Consider the following 25,963-nt stretch of genomic DNA (forward strand, 5'->3'; position numbering starts at 1 on the left):
CCCCCCCCCCCAATTCTAGCTGGTCTTCTGGACAAATATTTGCTGAAGCCTCTTTTGAAAGAAATACATGGTGAGCAAAGCCTTCTCCCTGTGGGGAATAGTGAAGACAGCAGGGTTGGCAACCAAATGTTCAAGCCACAGAGCCTGGAAAAGCCATGCTTGGGGACTACAACTCCCAGAATCTCCTAGCTCAAGGGTGTAGCTATGGGAGGGTAGGGTAGTGTGCCCCCCCCATAAAAATTCTGCCCTCCAAGTACAAATTTCCTTCAGTCCTCAAATTTCTAACATTACAGTGATTTAAAATATCAATGATATGTATGAATAAGGAGCCAGCGTGGAGGAGTGGTTTGAGTGTTGGACTACGACTCTGGAGAGCAGGGTTTGATTCCCAGCTCAGCCATGGAACCCACTGGGTGACTTCAGGAAGGTCACATTCTCTCAGTCTCAGGGGAAGGCCATGGCAAACGTCCTCTGAAGAAATATTGCCAAGAAAACCCCAGGATATCAGCACCTTAGAGTCACCATAAGTCAGCAACGACTTGAAAGCACACAACAACAAACTAGATACAAATATAATTTAAGAACTCAAAGAAAAGAGACAAGGAAATTTACCAAGGGAATGCAAATACTGCAAATATAAGCATTCTCAATGTCTCAATTGAGAAAATTTGAAGACAGAAGGGAAATTCCGCAGGGGGAGAATTATTATTGGGGGCAAGGCTTCATTTTGGTTCCCCCCACAATAATTACCCCCTTCTCTCCCAGCCAAAATTAACTAATTAGCCATGATTGACTCAATAGGCAGCCAAGCCTTCCCGACACCCCCCCCCCTGCAAACTCTGGGCAAGGGATTCAGCCAAGCATCTGATGCCAGGGAAGAAGGGCTCTGGCACACTGCCCAGTGGCTTTCCATCAATCCCTCCACCTGGCACTCTGCCCAGGCACCCAGGACGGCACACAGGAGAGGCCTCGGCCCAAGTTTCCCCATGAATGGAGAAAACCCAGGGAAGCCCACTGCATCCAGACTGCAAGAACAATCCATTTTGACAGTGCTTTAAGTACCATGGCTCCATGCTATGGAATTCTGAGGATAGTAGTTTGTTGCGGCATCTCTGACTCCACTTTAAGTGCCATGACTCCATGCAATGGAATTCTGGGAAGGGTAGTTTGTTGCAGTACCACAAAATAATCCAGTTTGACACCACTTTAACTGCCATGGCTCCATGCTATGGAATTCTGGGAAGGGTAGTTTGTTGCAGCACCACAAAATAATCCAGTTTGACACTGCTTTAACTGCCATGACTCCATGCTATGGAATTCCGGGAAGGGTAGTTTGTTGCAGCACAAGAGCTAATCCAGTTTGGCACCGCTTTAACTACAATGGCTCCATGGTATGATAGTTTGTTGTTGCACCAAAGCAAAGCTCTTGTGCCAGAACAAACCACCATTCCCAGTCAAAGTGGTGTAAAAAAACTGGGTTATTTCTGCAGTGTGGATGCAGCCCTAAGCCAGTGGTCTGGGAAGAGGCTGCCCCAGGTCAGTCAGCAGGAAAAGAGAGAGGAAAAGACATCAAACTCTTACACAAAACCAGAAGGGGAAGAAAAATAAATCCTCCTTTCTGTCCTCTCTGGGAGAAAGCAATGGAGGAAGAAGAGAGGGGCCAAGAGCTCCCAGGACCAGCCAGGAAGAGTGACCTCCTTAGAGCTGCCTCTGGCTGCATCCGCACTGCATTAATACATCCAGTTTGACACCGCTTTAATGGCAATAGAATAATACTATGGGATTTGTACCTTGTTGTGGGACCAGAGCTCTCTGACAGAGAAGGCTAAATGTCTCAGAAAAGTACAGTTCCTAGAATTCTACAGTATTGAGCCAGGGCTGTTAAAGCAGTCTCGAACTGGGTTATTTCTGCAGTGCAGATGCAGCCTCAGGTTTTCTGCCTCCAGCTTGTTCCCAACATATGGCCACCTTCAGACCCTATCAAGGGGTTTTCTTGGCAAAGTTTCTTCAGATTTGGAGGCACCCTCTGAGGCTGAGAGAGTGTGACTTAGCCAAGGTGGGTTTCCATGAGTCTCCCCCCCCCAAAAAAAAGTAATTTCAAAACAGTAAAAGGTGCATGAAAGGGAAATCCCTCTTCATAGAGAGGAGTCTGGACACCCAGACCCTTTGTTAAGAAAAAAAGGACAGGGAAAAGTGCTATTCCAAGGTCCAAAACCCACTTTGAGACCTGGCTGAGTGCTGGGGAATCCTGGGAGCTGTCCTGGGGGGGAGACGTGGAGCCTTATCAATGAACCACAACAAACTTCTGCTCCTAAAATTCCCAGCGCAGTTCAAGCGGCCTCAGACTGGGTTATTTCTGCAATGTGGACTGGACTCCAAAGAGGCCGAAGTGTGTGCCTTTGGGGGGAGGGCTGTTCATGGGGCTAAAGGACAACTGCTGGCCCCCAACCTCCCCAGACTCTTAAGGGGGATCAGGACCTGGTCTTCCCCCCAAAAGCAGCCCCTCACCTCCTCTCCTGGCTGCCTCCATGGTGCTCAGCTGAGAGGCTCCCTGGCTGCCTATGGCCCACCGCTTCGTCGCCTGGCCAAGTTTGAATGGGCTCCTCCTGCTTGCTTCCTCCTCTCCGATCCTGGGACTCAGTCAGCCTCCTCCTCAGCCCGCCTTCCCCTCCTTCGCTGGCCCAGCCCCACTGGCACTGGAGCCTCCTCCTCCTCCTCTTCCCCTTCCCCCCAGGAAAGGAAAGGCCAAGCCAGACAGTGCAGGGGGAGGCACAGGTCCTCCTTTTCCAGGACACGTCCTCCATCCCAGGCTTCTTGTCCAGGAGGATTCCCACCATGTCCTCCCTTTGGACCACATGTCCTCCTTTTCCAGGACACGTCCTCCATTCCTGGCTTCTTGTCCAGGAAGAATCTCACAATGTCCTCCATTCTGAGCATCAATAAGCAGTGATTTATGTTTCTATGTTTTTAGCGCATATCCTCTATTTCAGCCTTCTATCCAGGAAGCATCCCAAAATGTCCTCCATTCTCAGCAGGACTTAGAAGCATGAATTTGGATTTCTATGAGTGTTTTTAGCTTTTGTTTGGCCATGCCCTCCATTTCAGCCTTCTTGTCCTGGAGGAAGCCCAAAATGTCCTCCATTCTAAGCATCACTAAGAAGCACTAAGAAGCTTGGATTTATGTTTCTATGAGTTTTTAGCTTTTGTTTGGTCATGTCCTCATTTTAGCCTTCTGTGCAGGAAGAATCCCAAAATGTCCTCCATTCTGAGCAGGACTAAGCAGCATTAATTTACATTTCTGTGAGTGTTCTTAGCTTTTGTTTGCTCATGTGCTCCACTTCAGTCTTCTGTCCAGGAGGAAGCCCAAAATGTCCTCCCTTTGGACAGAGCCAGAGGTGACCACAGGTCCTCCTTTTCCAGGACACATCCTTCATTTCAGCATTGTCCAGGAGAAATCTCAAAACGTCCTCCATTCTAAGCATCACTAAGAAGCACCAGGAAGCATAGATTTCTGTTTCTATAAGGGTTTGTTTGTTTGTTTGTTTGGTCATGTCCTCCATTTTGACCTTCTGTCCAGGAGAAATCCCAAAATGTCCTCCATTTTGACAGGGTGACCAGAGCGCCTCCTTTTTCAGGACACATCTTCCATTTCAGCCTTCTGTCAAGGAGGAATTCCAAAATGTCCTCCACTTTGAGCATCACTAAGAAGCATTAATTTATGTTTCTATGAGTGTTTGTAGCTTTTCTATCTGCTCCATTCTTCTTGAAGGTTTTACGTTGTGTGGTGCCTTGTCCTCCTTTGTGGTGAGGACACCTGGTCAACCTGAAAGAGTGGCATACAAAAGCCCAGCCTGAGAGTGCAGGGTGACCAGAGGTCTTCCTTTGCAATGATACATCCTACATTTCAACCTTCTGTCCAGTAGAAATTCCAAAATGTCCTCCATTTTGACCATGACTAAGAAGCATACATTTTACATTTCCATAAGTGTTTGTAGCTTTTATTTTGATAATCTCCTCCATTTTTCTTGAAGCTCCTGCATTTTGCTATGCCTTGTTCTCCTTGGCGGTTAGGACATCATTCAAACCGCTATGCCCATGGTGACCAGATGTCTTCACCGCAAAGGAGGATGAGGCACTGGAAAATGTAGAACATTTATGGAAAACATAGGACACAACCAAATAAAAAGCTAGAAATACATCATTTCATTGTTTTATTTACATCTATATGATATATACTGTATTTTATTATGTACTCAGTCATATTTTTCTGATGAACCTCTATCTTTGTTAAAATGCCTGGTTGGCTTGCAGTGCACTGATAGAACTTGGAACAAGACAAGTCCTTAAAATTGTACTTGACTAGAAACAAACCCTTGATTGAATCTACATTCTAATTATTCCTTTCGTTTGTCCATTGTGCTAAAATTAAGGGCGGCAGCAGGGAGGGGTATCTTTCAACATTTGCATTGTGTCCTTAAGCAGCCCATTGCTTTACATGGTTGAGGTCCTTTTTTCTTCTGAGAAATAAAAGCTCCCTGAGCTCTGTTGAGTCTTGTCTGCTGCTTCTCCTAGGAAAACACACCCTTGGAAGTCCTATCCCCCTATTTGCAGCAAGGATGGGCTTTCAAGCAGACAAATTTCTCAAAGGAGAGCAACAAACGTGGTGTTACTCAAAGGGACTCTTAGTCCTGCTCAAAATGGAGGACATTTTAAATTCCTGCTGGATAAGAGGTTGAGATGTAGGACATGTCCTGGAAAAGGAGGATAGCTGGTCACTCTGAGTGCCCAAGGGTGCATCTGGGAGCTGCCTGACCAGAGCCCTGGGTCTTTTTGCATCAACACATCGTGCATACACCTTGCAATGAACACACTGCCAAATACACCACACAATGGCCCCATTCTTGCTGGGCAAAAAAAGCGGCTTATTTTGCTGCAATTCTGACTCAGATTCTGACTCGAATCTGACTCATCGTTCCCATTAAAAATGGGTGCAAACAGACCTAGGGTTTTTTACCCCTGTTTTCGTTCCCATTGGTATTTTCCCTGTGGTAATTTGAAGCGGGTTATTTTTTTGCTCCCCGTTCCCATTGCCCTTCCAGGACCTCTTTTTTAAAAAGCATCTGTCAATCAAGCGTTTAAGCGCTTGACGTCACAGCCAATCAGTCGCTTAGGCGCTTTTCCCCTCTAGAAAAGGAAGAATAGTCCGTATGGAAAAGAGAGAAGGAGCCTCTATTTGCCCCAAATACCTTTGCGTCCAGGCTCTTCTGTGTCTCCTCAGACTCCCTCTGGGAAAGAGAGAAGAGGAGCCTCTATTTGCCCCAAATACCTTTGCATCCAAGGCTCTTCTGTGTCTTCCCATAGTTCCTCTGGGAAAGAGAGAAGGAGCCTCCATTCCCCCAAATCCCTTTGCCTCCCCCATTGCTCCCTGGGCTGTCTGTGGGGCGATCATGCTGGCATGTACTGCAAAGCCCATCTGCTGCTCAGGCGCTCAGGCAGAGGTGAAAAAAGAAAAAAATAATAGTTTAAAATGGTGTTCAATGAGTCTCCTCACACGTCGATCTATGAATGTGGAGCAGGGGGGAGGTTGCAGGGGGAGTAATGTGTTTACTGCGTTTGGAGCTCAATGTAGCACGATCACTTTACCCTGCTTCCCAATCCACCGGGGGAAAGGCTATGCGAACGGGAGAAAATGGCGCTGGTAATGCAGGAAAGAGGACAAGTGGGTGACACCCCCAGGCGAGCCCCTTGTGTACTGCTCCCATCCCCAAGTTCCCGAATCAAACACCCTTGTCGTTCCCATTCGTATGCCCCGAATCAGACTCGGGAGGCACAGGAAAACTCGCTAAAAAGCCGCTGTTTTTTAAAACCGGTTTATCAACCAATAATTCAGGATTTTCAGGATAAATCAATTCAGATTCAAATCCCAATGGGAACAATATTGGAGCAATGCGGATCGAATGCGCGGTCAAATGGAAACGATGCACCCATGATTCGCGTCCTGATTCACGTTATAAGCCAGTGGGAATGGAGCCAACAGCTACTTCATTTTAGGCCTTGCGCAGAAATAGATCTCAGAGACCATGTTGTTTGGACTATATAAGGAGGACTACAGGGAGGGGAGAGGGCATTACCCCCCTCATAATAATTGTATCCTTTCAACTAAATTTTTGGTCAGTCCACACATTTTTAGCATGGCTTGAACCTAAAACCTGAATTGAACGGAACAGTTAGAAATATAGTTTGGGCACCCAAAGACATATGCCAAAATATACAATTAAGCACAGAAGTTAGAATCATACAAGCCATTGTGTGCCCTGATACCATGTATGAATAAGAGAGCCGGGCAATTAAGAAAGTGAACAGGAAGAAAAGCAATTCATTTGAATGTGGTGTTATAGAAGAGTGATGAGGATCCCATCGACAGCCAAAAAGACAAACAGATAGGTCCTAGAACAGATCCAGCCAGAGATCTCCCTTGAAGCCAAGATCTCTGACTGAAGCCACATCATGAGAAGGCATGAATCATTAGAAAAGATACTGTTAGGAAAGATGGAGGGAAGTAGAAAGAGAGGAAAACCACATGCTAGATGGATGGACACTATTAGGGAGGTCACAGGTATGAGTTTGCAGGACCTAAGCAGAACAGTGGAGGACAGGGAGACTTGAAGACGTCTCATCCACAGTGTCAACATGGGTTGAGATCAATTTGAGGGTGGTTAACAACAACATCACCAAAAGAAAGGAGACAGATAAAATTGCAGCTCAGGTCACCCCATCTATGCAAGATTTTTTACCTCCAACTGTACCATCGTTCTTCTTCAGCCCTAAGCCGCTACAGTGCACCATGTTATCGGACCATGGGTTATTCTCCCCTCCCTCATCTGTGCTCTGCCTCTCCAAGTTGCAGCTGGGCGAAGGTCTGGGCCCACATGAACTCTCCATCTGCTCTGCCTCAGCCATTCCAGGCATCTGACTCTGCAGGTAGGGATGTCTCTCCTCTGCTGCCTTCTCCTCCCATCCACCTGAACTCATTTTATACAACTGCAACAAAAGAGCCCACGGCAAGACACTGGCTGCTATCATGCTGTCACGTGCAATCAATCTGCCCAACAAGGGTGACAAGATGGATCCAAGACAGACAGTAAGCAGAGTACAGGCTTCGGTTGGCCTCTCCCAGATGGTGACCCTCTTCCATGATGGTCCTCATCCTCAATTCTTACTGAATCCTTTCAAACACCTATCTAATTCTCTCAATATCGCCATCACAGAGAACCACAACCTATGATTTTTTTTTAAATTCCCCAGGCAATCGCTTTCTTCTTCAGACACTAGAGGGCAATAGTAACTTAAATATTCTCAATGGGATATTTCCCTTCTTCCCATGCCAACACCGTAGAAATGAATTTTAAATGGGGTATTTCCCCTCTTCCCATGCCACCACCGTAGAAGTGAATTTTAATTTATCTTAAAACTTTAGCATTTTAGACCAAATTCATTTTGGAAATGCCTTCTCAAAATATTTCACAGAACATAGTCTCACCTTGCCCTGGGTCACTTCTAGCCCAGAGAATGTTGGGAGTTAGTTTTAAATATCTTCTTATACATGGAGATATATAATGGAGTGCTTTATTTTAGACAAGCCCAGGTTTAAATGAGTTTACAAAACAACTTTAAGATATTGTTTCATAGATGCCAGCCATAGATGCTGGAGAAACCTCAGAAATAAACTTCTAACCTGAAAAACCCACAAAAACCAGTACTTCATGGTTTATTCTGTCTTGAAACTCTCCAAGGCGAAGTATTTTTTAATTTCTCAACCAACTCCTATAGACAGTTGTTGTTCATGTGCATCCTCAAACAACAGGCCTGTGGTAAATGGGTGAGAACTGTTCTGTTTCTTATGCCTAACACAGACTTAAATTTTTGAAAGTTGTTTTTATTTTCTGCTCTTTAAGCCAAAAGTATCCAGTGCATCCCATTGTTTCTTGTATGGTTTGACTCCTAGATGTTTTGCCACCCTTAAAGCTCACCTTTATAACTCTTACAGGAGCATCTAAAGGGGAATGAAGAGGTACATAGGCTGCATTAGGGTTATAAAGACCCCACTGCCTTGATCTACAAACAAACAGTCAACCTAAATGATGTACTCATGCAATTGTATGGACACAATTTAACCAGAAAGTGTTTGTTTTTTTAAACAGAAACCCACAAGAAGCTCAGCCCAAGCACTTGAGATCAGGACCACAGCAGTGGGGAAGAGAGTGTTTAATCCTCCCCACTCTAGTCCCAATAAAAAACCCCCCTCAAAATCTACTATTTAATAGAGGGAAGCTTTTTGATAGATTTCTAGTGGGACCAAAGTGGTGGCAGGGAGGTTTAACTATGTCATGCAGTTCCAAAACTGCTTGTGAATGTTAATTACATACATATAATTACATTTGTCTCAGTCATTAATCAAAATTGATATGGTAGTGAAGAAATCAGTAGAAGGTTAAGACTTATAAATACAGCTATGAAGGACCTAGATAAGATTCCCCAATACATAATTAAATATCAAAGTGAGAATCATCTCCGTCATGGTGAAGAAAGCTGACTAGAAGCTGACAACAACATATTACTGGTTGAGTATCCTTAATCCGGAAGTCCAAAATCCAAGTAGGTTCAAGTCTACAAAAGCTCATGCTACCAACTTCTCTCTTTCACTTAGGGGCAAAACAGACACTCAGAATAAGCAGGTTTTTGTCCGGCTTCCATTTAGATGATGCAGAAGCCAGCCAGAAACCACTCTCAAGCTGCCCTATGGGGAGAAAAGCCAGACTAAAAAGGAGCTGAATTTTTCCGCTTCTTCCCAGAAAATGTGCACCTTCGCTCGTATGTCTAAATGCAGCACCACCAGACCAGCTCTGAAGGGGCACTCTGTCCTAACCCTAACCGTGCATATAAACACCCCATCGCAGAAGCACATTTAAATGGGATGGAGCTGCCATACCCAAGTGGTAGGGGTGGCAATGCCCAAAAGAGAAAGTGTGACACCTTTCATGGAGATAAGTAAAACAGACAGAAACCAGACAGTCAAAGAGGAGGCATGGAGTGAAGGGGGGAGTAAAGGGGGAGCATGATTTTCCCTTACCAGCATCTGCATGGACACACCTCTGCTCCAATGCCCTGTCCTGGTGAAGTGCTGCCTATGCAAATGTGTGCAGGTTCACAAGGACAGCCATCCAATGAGATGGCAGTTGCCAGCAGTTCGCTCCTGCGAAGGTGTACAGGGATGATGGGGGGAACAGTAAAAAAAAAGTGCTCAGCGGTGCAGCTTGAAGCCGCGCCATGTAGTCATGACATGTGCACTCCAGCTGCCTTGTGAGCGAGCGGTGTGGTTGGTGGGATTTAAATATGGCTTTGGAAAAGGCAGCTTCAAGCTGCTTTTTCCTGCCCATCTGTTTCGGCCCTTAGTCTCAAAGATGCTACAAGATTTTCCAGACTAACACGGCTATATCTTTGAGGTGTATTCTTGTTATGCAAACTGAAGTCTAGCACTGAAAACAGCCTTAAATGAACCTAAAGATTTCTCCTTCCAATTCTATGATTATTTGCCCCTTTCTCTAAACACTCTAGAACCCACTGTGACCCTGCTCTAGCAACACATGAATAAATGGCTTTGACTGCTTCTTTTCTCAAGCCAAGTAGAACAAAGGTTTCTACTCACCAGGTTACCTCCTCTTCATCCACTCCAGGTAAGCTAGAACAGTCCACACTCCTCAGATGTTGCACAAGGAATCACTGCCTGCAAGATGATGATGATGATGGATGAGTAAAACAAAGGCTGGTTGTTGTTGTTGTTGTTGTTGTTTTAAGAAGAATGTCGGCTAGTCCCAAGATGAGTACTTATTATTCTGCTTGTGTCAGAACGCTAAACAGCAGTCAGTACTACTTTGGAAAGGCTTTGTTTCTTTACCTGATGTCTCTAAAGTAGATGTCTCCCACTCCTTTTTGAGACCCTGAAGTCCCCACCAAAGTTAGGTGTCTGAAGGACCAATATCTCCCTATGTGTGCCTGTCTAAGCTCTAAAACCTTCAAGGGAGACACGTCTATCAGTTCCATCACCTTCCCAGATTTGTTTGAAGGGAACAAGAGAGAAGGTCTGCTCTGTGGCTACTCCCAGAGTTTGGAACCCCCCATTTGGGAAGTTAGGATAGCCCCATTCTTGTTCTCTTTCCCTCATCCAGAAAAAACTTTTGTATTTCAACATACATGTACTACTTGATGCAATGGGCTTCTTTTGTTGGTTGTTATATTCTGTCTTTTAATGAATTTGTAAATGCATTAATTCTATAGACTGTTTAATTGCATTTTAAAATAACTTTCATTTATCTTTTACTGATGTTTTGGGTGTATTTAATCTGTATTAATTTTAATACTTTGTACCACTTTGAGTTTCATTATAAAGAAAAGGGCAGGATATAAAAGAATAAAATGATCAATAAATAAACCTGCCAATCCCCCTTCCCCCCCCCCCCCCGAATTACTCTTTTTCAGATGAAAAATCACCCAAAGCATTATTAAACCAAGTGGTGGTGGTGCTTTATTCCCTCCACACCACCTATTCCAATCCCAACAATCTTCAAAAAGAAAAACAAAAATTGACAGAAAAGTAAGTAAAACAAAACCAATAGTGGCCTTTATTTGCATGCTGGTCTCACCTCCTGGGGGTGAGTAACTGGTCCCTGCTCCAGCATACCAGTAGTTGCTCATTCTTGCTCTAAAGACTAGTTCTGCTGATTCAGTATACCTGAATCTTTATGGGGGGGGGGGGGGGGGGCTCAGATGATTGAATGTGGGGAGCTGGGCAATCCCACAGAAACCTAGCATGTCAGGGAGACTAACCTAGAACACTTGTGCACCCCTGCACATTTTTGACTTGGAGGGATTTTTTTCAAAGAAAGGTGGAGCATTCAAATCTGTGAAGTGTCTTGACAGATTTTCCAACTCCATGAAAAAAGTTAGATCTGAATCCCAGCTCTTTCCTTTATCACCAATAAGTTACTGCTACTCCTTTCTGTTTGGTGCTTTGCAGTCCAAATAAATAGCTTTCTCACTAATGGATACTTATATTCAGAACTAGAACTTCCAGATAAATGAGTACATGGTTGTAGACTTAAAAAACACTTCCCTCCTTGTGCCTAGTTCCTCTTCTTATATATAAGAAAAGATTGTGCCCCCAGATATCCTATAGCTACTTAATACCTATATATCTCACAGTGTTCTGGAATGAATCCTCCCTTGGCAGAAATATTCCAGAGTGTGGCCATATAGAAAGCATTTCACACTGAAATTAAACCAGAGTTGGAGGCAACTTATTAAAAGTAGTGCTGTGATTGTTTACTTTTTAACATAATGAGTGCCAACATAGCTTTAGTGTTAAGAAAAAAAGTATATTTCTGAGATATATATAATGTTTCTTGTTATTTAGGAGACACTTCTTGCCATTTTTAGTATTTTTCATAGATTTTATTTCAGTTTAAAAGAAACAGTTTTACTAATGAGTTATATAATGTGCCATTTTAACAGGTAAGAGTAATGTCTACAAGTTACCTTTTGAAGTAATGAAGTAATCAATGAGAGATAAAAATAATACTCTCGGGCTCTGAATAAAATGTTCTTCTTCATGTTTTGCCCAACTTTAACCAACATCCCTTGCCTACTTTTTTCCATCTTTGATATCCCCTTACTTTATGGTATTAACATTCATATTCCAGTAATAAGCCTGAATCAACTTTTACTTCTTTTCGAAGATAATACCAGGAACTATTATTTTATGCCTAGATTATTACTGCTTGCAATGCAGTCCATAACTTCAGTTTCCTTTGTCTGTCATAAATCTGATGCAGATTCTGTCCTGAATAATTTCATGAAATGACCTCTAGATCTAGTATAAGGAGAAATTCCTCTCACTTTCTCTTCACATCATTCATACCTAAATAAATCTTTAATGTGACTGAAATTTGCTCGAGACTGACAAATAAATGCTGCCTTTTTAAGATTAATTTTTATTAGTTTTTAACACAATCTAATTTATAATTAAAAATTTACAACTAAGGTAAAGAAACTGGAGAGGGAGAGAAGGCGGAAGAAGGGTGAAAAGAACAAAAAGAGAAAAGGGAGAGAGAGAAAGGGGGAAAAGACATACAACTAATACACAGTAGAGCTTTACCTACTTTGCCAATCCTAACAGTGATGGAAAGAAAAAGAAAAAAGAAAAAAAGATTCAAGGGCCCGTTACAGACTGCCAGAATAAAGCTGCTTCAGGTCTCTGGAGGTATGCTATTTAAATGATGCATGCACCCTAAGAATCCGGAAGCTGCACCAAAGCTGCACTCCAGTGCTTAGGAATGGAGTGTGGCTTTGGCGCGACCTCCGGACTCTTAGGACCCATGCATCATTTAAATAGCATACCTCCAAAGAGACCCGAAGCAGCTTTATTTTGGCAGTCTGTAACAGGCCTATCATTATAAAGCCAACAAAATAATCCTAATAAACTTACTAATAAACATAGCAACAGATTATTAAATTGTTAGATTTTTTATTGCTCAAAAAGTACATAAATGGTTTCTAAACTTTCAGAACATCTTCAAATGGCTTATCCTTTAGAACCCACATTAATTTGGCCATTTGGGCTAACTAAGCAATCCTAACAATCCATCTTCCATCTTCAGTGCTTCAGTCTATTTCCAGGTTTGAGCAAACAATATTCTTGCTGCTGTCTGTCATATATTTAAGAAATGATCCATACTTACTATCCTGTTCTATCCATAATATATATGGATAGATATATGGATGGGAAGATAAGGAGTCCACCTTTTTTCATATGTGGTAGACTTGTAAGAAAGTGAAAAGTTACTGATCTAAGATTTATATATTAATCCAAATCTTTTAAAAGTTAGATTTTGGAATGTTATATAAATCTTAGATCAGTAACTTTCCACTTTCTTACAAGTCTACCACATATGAAAAAAGGTGGACTCCTTATCTTCCCAACATCAACATTGATTAGAAGCATTCAGGGCCATTGTCAATAACTTATTTGGGGTTAAATACCATTTGTACATCATCTTGTAAAGGGTTTTTTTAAATTACTGCACAAAGTAAATTTTATATCTTTGGATCACATACATCCACATGACAGTATGCCTAAAATTTTGGGCCCACCTTATTAGTTACTCTTTTACAAGCTCATCTTTTGTCTCTAGTTTCAGCAGCCTTTTAAAATAACATGGTCTGGTCATCATCATCTCTAAATAAAACTAAATAAAACTCATTTTCTCTATGACTGCATTTTTTTTCTTGATTAAATCTGCCCTTATGCTGCATATGAATAAACATATTAAGAGCTTTGCCTTCCTTAAGAATCATCTCTCTTAATTTAAACTTCCAACTATCCTGTTCAAAATACAAAGATCATCACAGTGCAACCATCTCCAATTTTTAACCCGTTCCTTTCTTTAAAAAAGCTTCCTGTAGTGAGGTAGCTAATATTATCTTACAAAAAAAGTCTGTGTTTATACTATCAAATTCATAGAAGAGGCACTGTTGTCATCGTTGTTTGAAATAAATGCTACCTTTTGATCAGACCCTTTTACTGTTATGTAGCCTTTCTTAGAAAAGAATAGCTGTAAAAAAATTAGACTTTGAACAAAAGTTCTTTCTATTCCTCACCCCAAAACAGGAAAGTTGGCATTACTTACATGCATTTATATATGCTGCAAATTCAAAGATATAGCTGTCTTAGTCTGTAGAATCAGAATGTAGAGAGATCTTGTAGCACCTCTGAGACTAACTGAAATAAAGAAGTTGGCAGCATGAGCTTTCATAGACAACAGTCTATGCATCTGAGGAAGTACAGTAGGCAGATGTCTACAAATGTTCATGCTGCCAAATTCTTTCTTTCAGTTAGTCTCATAGGTGCTACCAGATCCTCTACTTATATGCTGCAAAGTAATTCAAAATAACACCCAGCATCTGATATAGTACATGGTTGGTTAGAAAGTCTCCTACAGCTTTAAATATGTATATGGACAAATATCCCATTTTACTCCCTTAACTAGTTTGACTGAGAGAATGATAAGGTGACTGAACAGTGTTTGTCAGTATGAGATGACGTTATCAGACAAGGGAAATTGAAATATAATCCGATGGCAATCTGAACGCAATCATGGGGTTTAACATTATTGCGTGATAGACTACCACACGCAAATTCGGGCAATGGCATGCTATTTTCGGGCAATGGGAAGCCAGTTTGAATGCAATTCGCATTCACGTAAATTCGCTGAACTACCAAATTCAAATGCGTTCTGGCCCCACTTTCTTTTCATTCGAAATGAAGAGTAATTCCTCACATGTGATAAAGTCCTGAGTATGTACCCAGGTCATGGTTCCCGCTTGGCATTGTGTGGGACAGAGCAAAGGGAGATTGGAATCCACTGGTAGCTCCAAGCAATTTACAACAGATGAACAAGATTTTCCAACTCCTAGTGGTTTTACTATAGCAACAATAACAAAAGATTTTTCGTCGTAAAATCAAACTGCTGAAATCACAAGCTTGAAAGGAAATAGGATTATATTTTGTAAGAAGATTTGTGTATGAGCTCCAGATCTGATATTAGCAGGGGGGAACCTCCTGGGCTGACTATGCATCAGTCTGATGTCTGCTTTGCTGAGCCACCATTTTGCACTTGGCTCCTGCTGGTGGACCTTAGGGTCCTAATGAAAAAGAGTGTAGTTAACACACAAGCAGACAAAAAGCCTGTCCACCCTATGTAGAAAGCAATCTTCATTTCATCTCCTTTTTGTAAAGGCCAGGAATTTGTGAGATGCTTTCCTCCTTAGCACAGCACCTCCTACTGAGAGGAAAATGGAGGGACAGAGACAGTGCCTACCTAAAATAAAGTTAATCCACTTAAGTGGAGCTGCTATACTAGGACAATAAAAAGGAAGAGCACAACAAGGCTAAACTTGCTAGCAATGTATGTGGCAGGCAAACAATGCAACCCACACATTATTTGCTAGGAAGTGCAGAGTCTCATAGAAGCTGGAAAATACTCACAGGGTGGTAACAGACAGTAGAGGGCACCATGCCCACTTTCTTAAACACAGACCTACATTATAAAGGTAAAATGTACACAAAAACTTGTCCAGACAAGATGCAACAAGTGCATAGATAGATGTGGCCCCAGTAAATCCCAGGCTTGCTACAAAACAACCATTAGTGCTAGTTTCAAAAATACGAGCTTCTCAGGTTAATTGTTCCCACTATGTAACACAGAACAATTTTACTACTGTTGATTTTTTTTTAACCCCAGCATTTTGGTGGAAACAAAATACATGATGAGAGGGAGGGGGGGACTAAGCCACATAGGAATCACAGTCCTGAAACAATGTCTTGGCCACAGTTACCATTTCATGGCAAAGGCAAGAGCGGGAGGACTTCACAGCTGGAATCCAGATTATTATTCCAGAGGCACAGCACAAGGTCCCATCTGATTTTGGAAGCTAAACAGGGTCAACCCTGGTTAGAACTTGGATGGGAGACTGCCAACAATACCAGATGCTGTAAGGTGTATTTCAGAGAAAGGAACTAGCAATACTACCTCCCAGTATTTCTTGCCTAAGAAAACCTTGTTAATGGGGACGCAGTAAGTTGACAGATGACTTGGTGCATGCGAGCGCACGTGCACACACCCACAAACACACACAATTAAATTCCTCTTTCACAGGCCCATATCTGGAAATCTGGAGTTGGGAAGTAGCCTGATTATAATGACTGTGGCCAGCAGAGTTAAATGAAAAATAGGTGTGATGTAATGCTTGTAAATACATTATGTTCACTTGACATAATCAGTTTTGCATATTCCATTATGTAATAAATATGTGTATAAAAAGGACTTTCATCTCTTCTAATTCTCTTATATAGTTCTTCAAAAGAATTTTATAAAAGGATGACAGATTCTTTGAAGGAAGAACCTTTTGATGATGAACCCAACATTTTAGGAAGTAAAACAAAAGCTGTTCTCAAAGCACTGGGGAGAAATTAATCGCCAGGAACAGACAGCATACCAATAGAGTTGTTTCAAGCAACAGAAACAGTGTCAATCCAAATTCTAACAAAAATCTATCAACAAATATGGAAAGCAAAATAATGGCACACAGATTGAAAATGCTCAACATACATTCTAATTTTCATGAAAGAGGACACTAGAGATTGTAGTAATCATGGGATCACTACATTCATTTCCCATGTGAGAAAGTGATGCTCAAAATTTTACAACAAAGATTTTGACCATGTATGGAATGAGAATGGCCAGATGTTGACCTGAGTTCAGAAAAGGAAGAGGCAGTAGAGGTCATATTGCTTTTACAAAACACACCAAAGAATTTCAGAGAAAAATCAACCTGGGCATTATAGTAGTTTTCAAATAAATAGCCATGTTACTCTCTTGCAGCAAAAAAATAAAAGGAGGGGTGAAAGAAAGAAAGAAAGAAAGAAATGTGGTAGTGCCTTTAAAGCTAACTGGGCTTTATAGATTATAGCAAAGTATTTGATTGTGTGAATCATGAAAAACTATAGATAGCTCTAAAAGTAATAGGCATGCAACAGCATTTGATTATCTTCATGTGTAACCTACATCTTGGAAAACAGAACACTGTCAGGACAGAATATGGAGAAACAGAACTGTTTCCAGTCGGCAAAAGCTGCATTTTATCATCCTATCCAATTAATGTGTATGTGAAAAACAAAACAGAAAGCAGGAATAGACATAGAGGAAAGAGATGTGAAACTTGGGGATATGAACATCAACAATTTAAGACAGGGAGATGACACCAAATTATTAGGACAAGAAAGTTCATAAACCAGGTTATAGTTGAAGAACACAAAAATAAAGACTACAGATTATCTACCTAACTTAACCATGGATGACAAAGACATCAAAATTGTTAAAATATCTTCTATATCTTAGCTCAATCATTCATCAAAATGGAGACTGTAATCAAGTGAGCAGGAGAAGACAAAGATTTAGAATGGCAGCTATGGAGGAATTAGATAAAATCTTCAAGTCTAAAGATATATAATTAAACACCATAGTCAGAATCATCCAGGCCACACTATTTCCAATATCCATGTATAGCCATGAAAGATGAGAGGAAGAAAATCAACTCATTTGAAATGTCATAAAATAATCAGAGGTATCTGTGCTAGCCATGGTGGCGGAGAAGAGTTATAAAGATACAACGGACTGCCAAAAAGACAATTGAGTGGGTCCAAAAACAAATCAACTGTAACTAGAAGCCAAAATGGCTAAACAAAGGCTATCATACTCTGAATATATATCATGGCATGACATGACTCATTGGAAAAAAGTAGAAGGCAGTAAGAGAAGAAAACTGCATTACAGGTGGATTGATTCAATCAAGGAACCACAATCTTGTGTTTGAAAGACCTAGACATGGTTGTTTGTGAGGGGAAGTTCCTGGAGGTGTCTCATATACAGAGATGCCATAGGTCAAAGCCACCTTTACAGCAAATAACAACAATAGACACAGACAGCCTGTTTAAATCAATGACCATGCTATTTCTATTCTGTGAGGAGAGATAAAGGGGACATTTGAGATCTTTACCCCTGCCCCCAAGCTATGGGTATGCTCCTGGGAAAGATCTAATAGGCTAGATTCATACATTAGAAGAAGCTCACAGTAGTAGTCACCAAAATCCCCACATATTTGTGGTGAGGCTTCATGTTGCAGCCATACTGTACCTAAGACCATCTACAAAGCCTGACTGGTTTGATTCCAAACATTTCTTCTTACATCAGCACTGGCAGTATAAATGGAAGAGTGTTGGTGATGTGGGAAGAAACCATGTGAAAGAGGTGACTTTTGTTAAGATGGGCAACATATAGGCCATATGCACCACTCTGGCTGTTTGTTCAGTCCCTGTTGCATTTCCCACCATGTTACCAAATGATGGTAGTAGTGGTAGCCAGAATACCAGAAGTAGCAAGGGCCTACTGTATCTGATTTAAAAGGTCAGATGGAGGTGGAAACTCAGGACGCCTTCTGTTGACACCATGTTTGTCATTACAATCTTCCCCGGACTTATCACATGTTCCTATTTCTGGTCTAATTTTCTTAGAGCAGACCATATTGTGGATTTCACTCTCAGCACTGCCAAATTATTCCAGCTGTGCGTCTTAGCTTGTGACAGACTACCAATACAGCTTCTGTTCCCCTACAAAAACCGATTCAGAGTAACCCCTGAAAGAATGGACCATTTGTACAGACTATCAGGTCTATCCAAAGCAGGGCTTGGGAAAGTTATGGGGGACTATAACTCCCAGAATCCCCAGAGCTTGGCTATGCTGGCTGGGGTATTCTGGGAGTTAATGTCCAAATAGCTAAGAATTTCAGGATCTGAAAAAAAAAGTATACATCCACAACCAGTTTAAAATTCTAGCAGCATAATTAGGGCAAAGCCAAGTTTGATCCTAAATGCTGGACATCATTGAATGCTGAATTAATGGCAAGGGAAGAAATGCTACATAAAGAAAACAAGGATCATGTAATCCTGATGTTAGAGTGTATGAAAGCAAAGACAAAGGCATCTAAGCAGAGCAGTAGACAACTCAGTGCAGCTTCTGATTGCAAATCACAAGGACCGAAGTTAACCAAAGCTGGAAAAACTACATTTTAAAAATTACAGCTCCCAGGATCCCCCAGCGTATCTGGGAGTTATAATCTCATGGATAGAGACTGGCATTCACTGGAGGTTGATCAAGAGCTCTTGGAGTTTTATTTGTTCCATAATACACCCACACTTAACTGCCAACAATATTCTGGAAGGAACAGGGCCCTTTTCAGCAAGACCCTCATACTGCCACCCCCTCATCCGCTCGGGAATGTTAGGCAATTCCAGCACTGGCTCACAGAGAAGACATCTCTGCTCACAGATCAGAAAAGACAGGCCTGCCCACCCCTCCTGTCACGAGGCTGCTTCAGTACTTAGCCATTTATTTGATCTTTGGATTTTTGCTTTTTTAAAGAGAGGTGCAGCCCAAAACCCCTAGTGTGACTGTGGCAGCCACTTGATTTGCCCAGCAGCTGTTCCTGGAAATTCAGTGAAATGTGGTGGCTATTGGGGAAGGGGTGCAAAGAGGAATTACCCTTAAAGGGCTATCATACTATTTAAGAAAGGAGTTTAGACACTTTTGATTTTGACCACGACAAATACAGGTTTAAATCCTCACTTAGGGCCTGTCTACATGGGCCAAATTAAACAGTTTCTACCACCACTACCACCCTTGCTTCACCCTGTCTTCACGAGGAAGGACAAAGACCCAATTTTGACTGTGGACTGTCTTCACAAGGGAAGGGCAGTTCCACAGTGAATCCAGGCTATCTCTGCATTAAAGCAATTAAAAACAAACAAAAAAAAACCCCTACCTTTTGGTTTGGATCTTCCAAGAAAATCCAGAGCACTTTGGAGCAATGTCAGATAGTGTTTTACACAGCGTTCCACTGTGCTACCTGTTGCCATCACAGCCGGTGCAATTTGCTCCCTCTCTGAGGTCACAACAAAGTGCCCAGCCCTGTGATGTACACTGGGCACCTTGTTTTCAACCTCAGAGGTAGCACGTTTTGCTGGCACCAGCAGGAGGGGTGGCACAGCAGGATGCTATATAAACAGCTACCTGGCATCACTGTAAAATAGTTAGGTAATGGGTGGAATGGGCCAGCTTTGGGTCCAGAATAGTCCAGGAGCAGCCCAGAGCATCCAGGCCAGTGTAGACCCACCTTGTATCACTAAAGTGCCTGTGTGGCTTTGGGCAACTTTAACCCATCTTTCAGGCTTTTGGGAGAGCATTTTTAAGTCGTCTGTCAACTTATGGCAACTCCATGAATTTCTTAGGGTTTTCTTAGGCAAGGAATGCTCAGAGGTGGTTTTGTCAGTTCCCTCCTCTGAAATGTAGCCTATAGCACATGGTATTTGTTGGTGCTTTCCTATCTAAGAACTAACCAGGGCTGACCCTGCTTAACTTCAAATATCAGATGTGCTCTGCTGCCATCAAATATTTTGTAAGATATACTGAAAAGGATAACAGAAAACTGGAAAGTTGTTCCCCCACCTACACATGGTGAATATTCAGAATGAAGGCTTTTAACTACTGCCATAACAAGCCTTCCTATGCTAGGCAAAAAACTAAAAACTCTGCTACTAGTAACTTGAGAAAAAACATATGCCATCTTGGGTTGGCCAAACAACCCAACAAAATGGAAGATGACTATCTTTACAAGAGCCAAAACTGGCCAAGGATTTGTTCTCTAAGAACAGCAAGGAAAAGACAAGACCTCTCTCAGTTTCATTGTAAGTCATGGACTGCCAAGCTATTATTGTGTTTTGTTGTTGTTAATTTTTTTTAATAATTTGTTTTATTTATATACTGCTATTCCAAAGATCATAGCGGTGAACAGCAAGTAAGCTAATTAGCAAGTAAACTAATTTGCCCCAACAGTCTGGGTACTCATTTTAGCGACCTCAGAAGGATGCAAGCCTGAGTCGAGCTTGGGCCCTTTTGCTGGTCTTGAACTCGCAACCATGTGGTTTTGAGTGAATGGCTGCAGTACAGGCATTTAACCACTGCGCCACCAGTTGTTGTTTAAACCACTATCTAGTAGACGTAATTAAATCCACAGCTCTGTAAAATCAGCATAGAAGCACAACTTGTATCTAAATTCAGCAGGTTCCGTTATGAAAATGGCTCAGAGAAAATTGAACAAGTGCATCATGAAACTGCAGGGAGATTGGGGACACACACACTGTAAACTATATTTGTTTCAAAAAACAACACAGCTCCACACACAATACACCAGCATATAGATAAACACATTCCAGTATGCTGACTAAGGGTGGTAGGAATTATAATCCAACACATATAAGAAACACCAGGTTGGAGAAAGTCACTTTAGTAGACAGATCAAGGGTCAGCCTTTAGTAGCTTTCTTCCACATTTGTATTCCTGTCTGTCAGCAAATTCTTGCAATATACTCCCGGATATCCTCCCTCCCATGTCCTGTCTAAGCAGTCAGCTTCAGTCTCATTCTCCTTCACTCTGAGAGAGAATCCAACAGCCTGAGAAGGGGGGGAACAGATGGAGGAACACTCCACCCATAACACATCACAGTCTAACCCAAAGCCTCACATGACAGGATGGAATCCATCATGCATCAGTCATGGGGCTGCACACCATTCTAAAGTCCAGTCACTGTTTAACCCTTCACCATCCTGTACAGCCAAGTCATCCAGCTGCACAGGTTAGACTGGTAGAACGATTGTCAATTTTGTCAAGTTCTGCCACTTGGGCAAAAAGAAAGAGGAAGCAAGAGGTGCAACATACCTGTCAAATATTTCTGCCATGCCATCAAAGCAGAATGGCATCATGGGGGAAAATGTCAAATTCCACTGGTCAAAGACCAGTGACACAATTCAACATTCCACGGGGTTTAGAAGCAGCTTTAGAATTTAAAGCTTCACCTCAGTTATAACTAGGGGAAAGGGTGGAATAGACCTACCCTCACTAATGCCATAGTTATTAAGAGTTGTGATATGATGCATACAAGCAACAAGATCACCTGATTTTTGACCTTAAACACCAAAATGCCCCTGGCATGTAAAACTAATGGTCACAGGTTATGGGAACTGTGGTTTGAAACACCTGGAGGGCCCCAGATTGATTGCCACCGATAAACATGAATATATGTACAAATTATACATTAATAAGCTTGAGAAATTACATCAGAAACATTGTAGGTAATAAATAGACATAAAAATACATATTTATAAAAATACAATTTATTTATAAACTAGCTGTACCCAGCCACGCGCTCCTGTGGCTCAGTCTGGTTAAATGGAAAAGAAAGAAAAGAGAAAGCGCACATTTCTGAAATATTTAATTTCACAATGCTTGTGGGTATACAATATTTTTTGCTGTTCCATTGTCTGTGTAGAACACTCAACATATAATTATCCATGTGAGAAGCAATCTGTGTCTAGATGTAAACTGTACAAAAGATTGGCCCTGAGCTTTGTTGATGGTGATTGCAAATGGCAATCTAATATTTAGTATAGTGTGTGTTGCTGGTTACGTCCAACAGATAGTGCTGTTTTTTTTAAAAAAAAAAACACATTTTTACCTGTCACAGGTAAAATATATGTATATAAAAGATACATAGATATATGTATATAAAACATGTGTGTATTTGAATGGAATGTTGTGTCAAAATTTCAAAGCAATTGGTGAAGAACTTTCGGAGATTTAAGATTTTGGACAAACGAACATTTACATTTTTATTTATATATTTATGAAAATAAATATTTTTTAACATTAGAACACAAAGACATAGGATATCACCTGGATATATACCTTCTTGGTACTTATAATATCTAACATAGAGAATATGGTAATGGTAAGTCATGAAGCACTCAAAGATTTTGATTTCATATGTTTGGTCTTACATGTGTCACTTGTTCACTATCTATTATACTCATGCTGCATTCAAATAAAGTTGTGACTTTAAAATAATCAGTTCCAAGAAAATAATTTTATGTATTTATGTGTTCTTGCCTAGTAAGATTCCCCCCCCCCCCCCACTTCCAAACTTTATAAAACTGTTAAATGCACTGGTAGCTGGTGCCTTCCATACCAAGGGAGTAGCACATTTTTTTTAGGTTTTAGTCCAAGTTTTAAAGAAGTTTTTCATGGTGTTGGAGTGTACTCAAAAATAGATTCAGCACCATAGAAAACTCCTTTAAAGTTTGGGTTAAAATTGCAATAGCAAGTACATTTTTATATTGCTTGTCAGTGCAGTTAAGCACTCCCTAAGTGGTTTACAACTGTAAGCTAATTGCCCCCCCCCCCCCCCAACAATCTGGGTACTCATTTTAGCAACCTCGAAAGGATGCAAGCCTGAGTAAAGCTTGAGCCCTTTTGCTGGTATTGAACTCGTAACCTTATGGTTTTGAGTGAGTGGCTGCAGTACAGGCATTTAACCACTGTACCACCAGGGCTCCTTAAAAGCTGGAATGGATTCACCATCCCATGGACTGAGATGCCACCAAACATCACTGGTAATTTCTTTTTGTTTCCCAAGTAAAGGGATGTTCCCTTCTCTGTCAATGAAATAATCCTACAGTAAACTCTGCATTGCATGACTTTGCTTGTGGGAACATTCAAGAGATGAATGGTTTACTGCTTCAGAAATAAATCAGTATGTGGTCATTAAAAACAAAAGAGACTATCCAGTGCCATTCCCACTGGGCAAAAAAAGCAGCTTATTTCGCTGCGATTCTGACTCGGATTCTGACTCATCGTTCCCATTAAAAACAGGTGCAAACAGACCCAGGGTTTTTTTACCCCTGTTTTCGTTCCCAGTGGGATTGTCCCTGTGGTAATTTGAAGTGGGTTATTTTGCTCCCCATTCCCATTGCCCTTCCAGGACCTCTTTTTTTAAAAATCAACTGTCAATCAAGCGCTTAAGCGCTTGACGTCACAGCCAATCAGTCGCTGAGGCGCTTTTCCCCTCCAGGAAGGGGAAAAGGGAGCCTCTCTTTGCCCCCAATCCCTTGGCGTCCAGCCTCTTCTGTGTCTCCCCATAGTTCCTCTGGGAAAGAGAGGAGAAGAGCCTCTCTTTGCCCCCAATCCCTTGGCGTCCAGCCTCTCCTGTGTCTCCCCATAGTTCCTCTGGGAAAGGGAGGAGAGAAGCCTCTATTTCCCCAAATCCCTTTGCCTCCCCCATTGCTCTCTGGGCTGTCTGGGGGGCGATCAATCAGGCATGTACTGCAAAGCCCATCTGCTGCTCAGGCACTCAGGTGCAGGCAAAAAAAGAAAAAATAATAGTAGTTAAAAATGGTGTTCAATGGCTCTCCTCACACATCGGCCTATAAATGTGGAGCAGAGGGGAGGTTGCAGGGGGCATAATGTGTTTACTGTGTTTGGAGTTCAATGTAGCACGATCGCCTTACCATGCTTCCCAATCCACCGGGAGAAAGGCTATGTGAATGGAAGAAAATGGCGCCGGTGATGCAGGAAAGAGACCAAGCCGGTGACACCCCCAGGCCAGCCCCTTGAGTACTGCTCCTCCCATCTCCAGGTTCCCGAATCAGACACCCTTTTGTTCCCATTCATTTGCCCCAAATCAGACTCAGGAGGCACAGGAAAACTCGCTTTAAAATCACTTTTTTTTAAACCGATTTATCGACCTATAATTCGGGTTTTCCTAGATAAATCGAATCAGATTCGAATCTCAATGGGAATGATTTTGGAGCAATGCAGGTCGGATTCGCACTCAAATGGAAATGAAGCATCCATAATTCGCATCCAGACCCGCGTTATAGGCCAGTGGGAATGACCCCTCCAATTTGCAAAGAGGTGTGTGTCTGAAAGCAGACTAAAGCCTAACTCAAACATGCAACTACCACTACCCATAACTGGAAAGACACACATGCAACTCCACATAGAAAGCCACTGGTGTGAAACAACTCCCCATACTGTTACTGCGATCCTAACCCCCTTCCCCCATATTTAAAGATGTATGGTAAAGAATTACTGTATATACTCATGTATAAGTCTAAAAATTTTGGTAAAAAACTTGACCCAAAAACCTGAGTCAACCTATCCATGGGTCAATGTAAGTACTGTACTTAACTCATAATAAATGAACCATTCCCTGGTTCATGAAAGACAAGAGTGAAATCTGACCTAAAGGCATTGACACCTTCTACTCTCTCATTCATCCAACCTTTCATATGAGCACAAACAGTTACGCCTGCTGGAATTCTGGAAGTTTTTTTGGATTTGTTTTCCTTTGCTTTATCCTTAGCTCATTTGTTGCATGCCCCTAAATTTTAGCCTCAACTTATCCATGGGTCATATCAAAATCCACAATTTTGCCACGAAAACCTGACTTCGACTTATACATGAGGTTGACTTATAGTCGAGTATATATGCTGTGTTAACAAGAATGAAAACTACTGCAGCTCGTTGAGAGGCTACGAAGTGAATTGGCCACCCAGGGAGATGGATGGCTAGGAATGACTCAGGCCTTAAGAGATGACATCTTTTGTTGGAGAGGCTCTGTAAACTTTATAGCTGACGTTAAGGGCTCTTCATTAAACAATTCCCAACAAAGCAAATGGAAGAAAGCTAAAGTTGTTTTTGCAGTTCACAAGTATGGGGGAGGCTTGGAATTAAGGCATATCAAAGCCTTTGCAGGGACATGCTTAAGGCCCATGAGAGGGCAGGGCAGGTTTTTAGGCAAGGAATCTACAATTCTACAGGTAGGAGGGTGGATTTCCAAGCCTGCTTCTCCACTGAGGGCTAGGCTCTATGTCCCTTAGGAGCTGGGCTGTTCTGCACCATTTATTTTTTACATTTATATATCTTTATTTCTCACTTTAGGAATATTAGCTACATTTACTGTATAGCCTTCCTTTCCTCCAATAAGCTCAACATAGCGTGCATGTCTTCTTGCTGTTTATTTGCACAATAATCATGTGTAATAGGATGGCTGAGAAAGAGTGGCTGGCCCAACATCAGGCAGTAAGTTTCATAGTTGAGTGGGCATTAAACCCTGCAAGTTACAAGTCCAAACCCAGCACTCTGACCTCTACACCTCTCTGGCTCTTCTTTTCTCTCCTTGTGCTATGCAACTGTATGGATGAGAAAAGAAAGATGGCTTTATAACAATCCTGTAAGGTGACTTCAGCAAATAGATGGCAAAAAAAATCCAGTCATATCCTCCTGTATTTCACAGGAAAATTGTTATTGTTTCATACTATAGGTACAACTGAGGAGGGCAAAGTGGGATGCCAGGTATTTATCTGTGATGGGCCAAAGTGGGGTCTGTGAGCCTTGCCACA

At 41.8% G+C, this 25,963-nt stretch overlaps 1 protein-coding gene across 3 annotated transcripts in view; it reads right to left on the reverse strand.

Moving 5' to 3' along the window:
• Window positions 1-25,963, reverse strand: part of LZTS2 (leucine zipper tumor suppressor 2) — a 77,640-nt gene that overhangs the window by 30,294 nt on the left and 21,383 nt on the right. Inside the window, exon 3 of one of the 3 annotated variants that reach the window (XM_089509734.1) lies at window positions 9,707-9,784. The exons of 1 other annotated variant lie outside the window; for it this stretch is intronic. The gene's annotated coding sequence lies outside the window, so the exon portion shown is untranslated. Of the gene's footprint in view, window positions 1-2,508; window positions 2,622-9,706; window positions 9,785-25,963 lie in introns of those variants that run through there. One more of the 3 variants, XM_089509736.1, reaches the window with a different exon arrangement.

Source organism: Sceloporus occidentalis, unplaced genomic scaffold (assembly GCF_023333645.1).
Source record: "Sceloporus occidentalis isolate IW3139 unplaced genomic scaffold, rSceOcc1.0.p SCAF_2, whole genome shotgun sequence".
Classification (NCBI taxonomy): domain Eukaryota; kingdom Metazoa; phylum Chordata; class Lepidosauria; order Squamata; family Phrynosomatidae; genus Sceloporus; species Sceloporus occidentalis.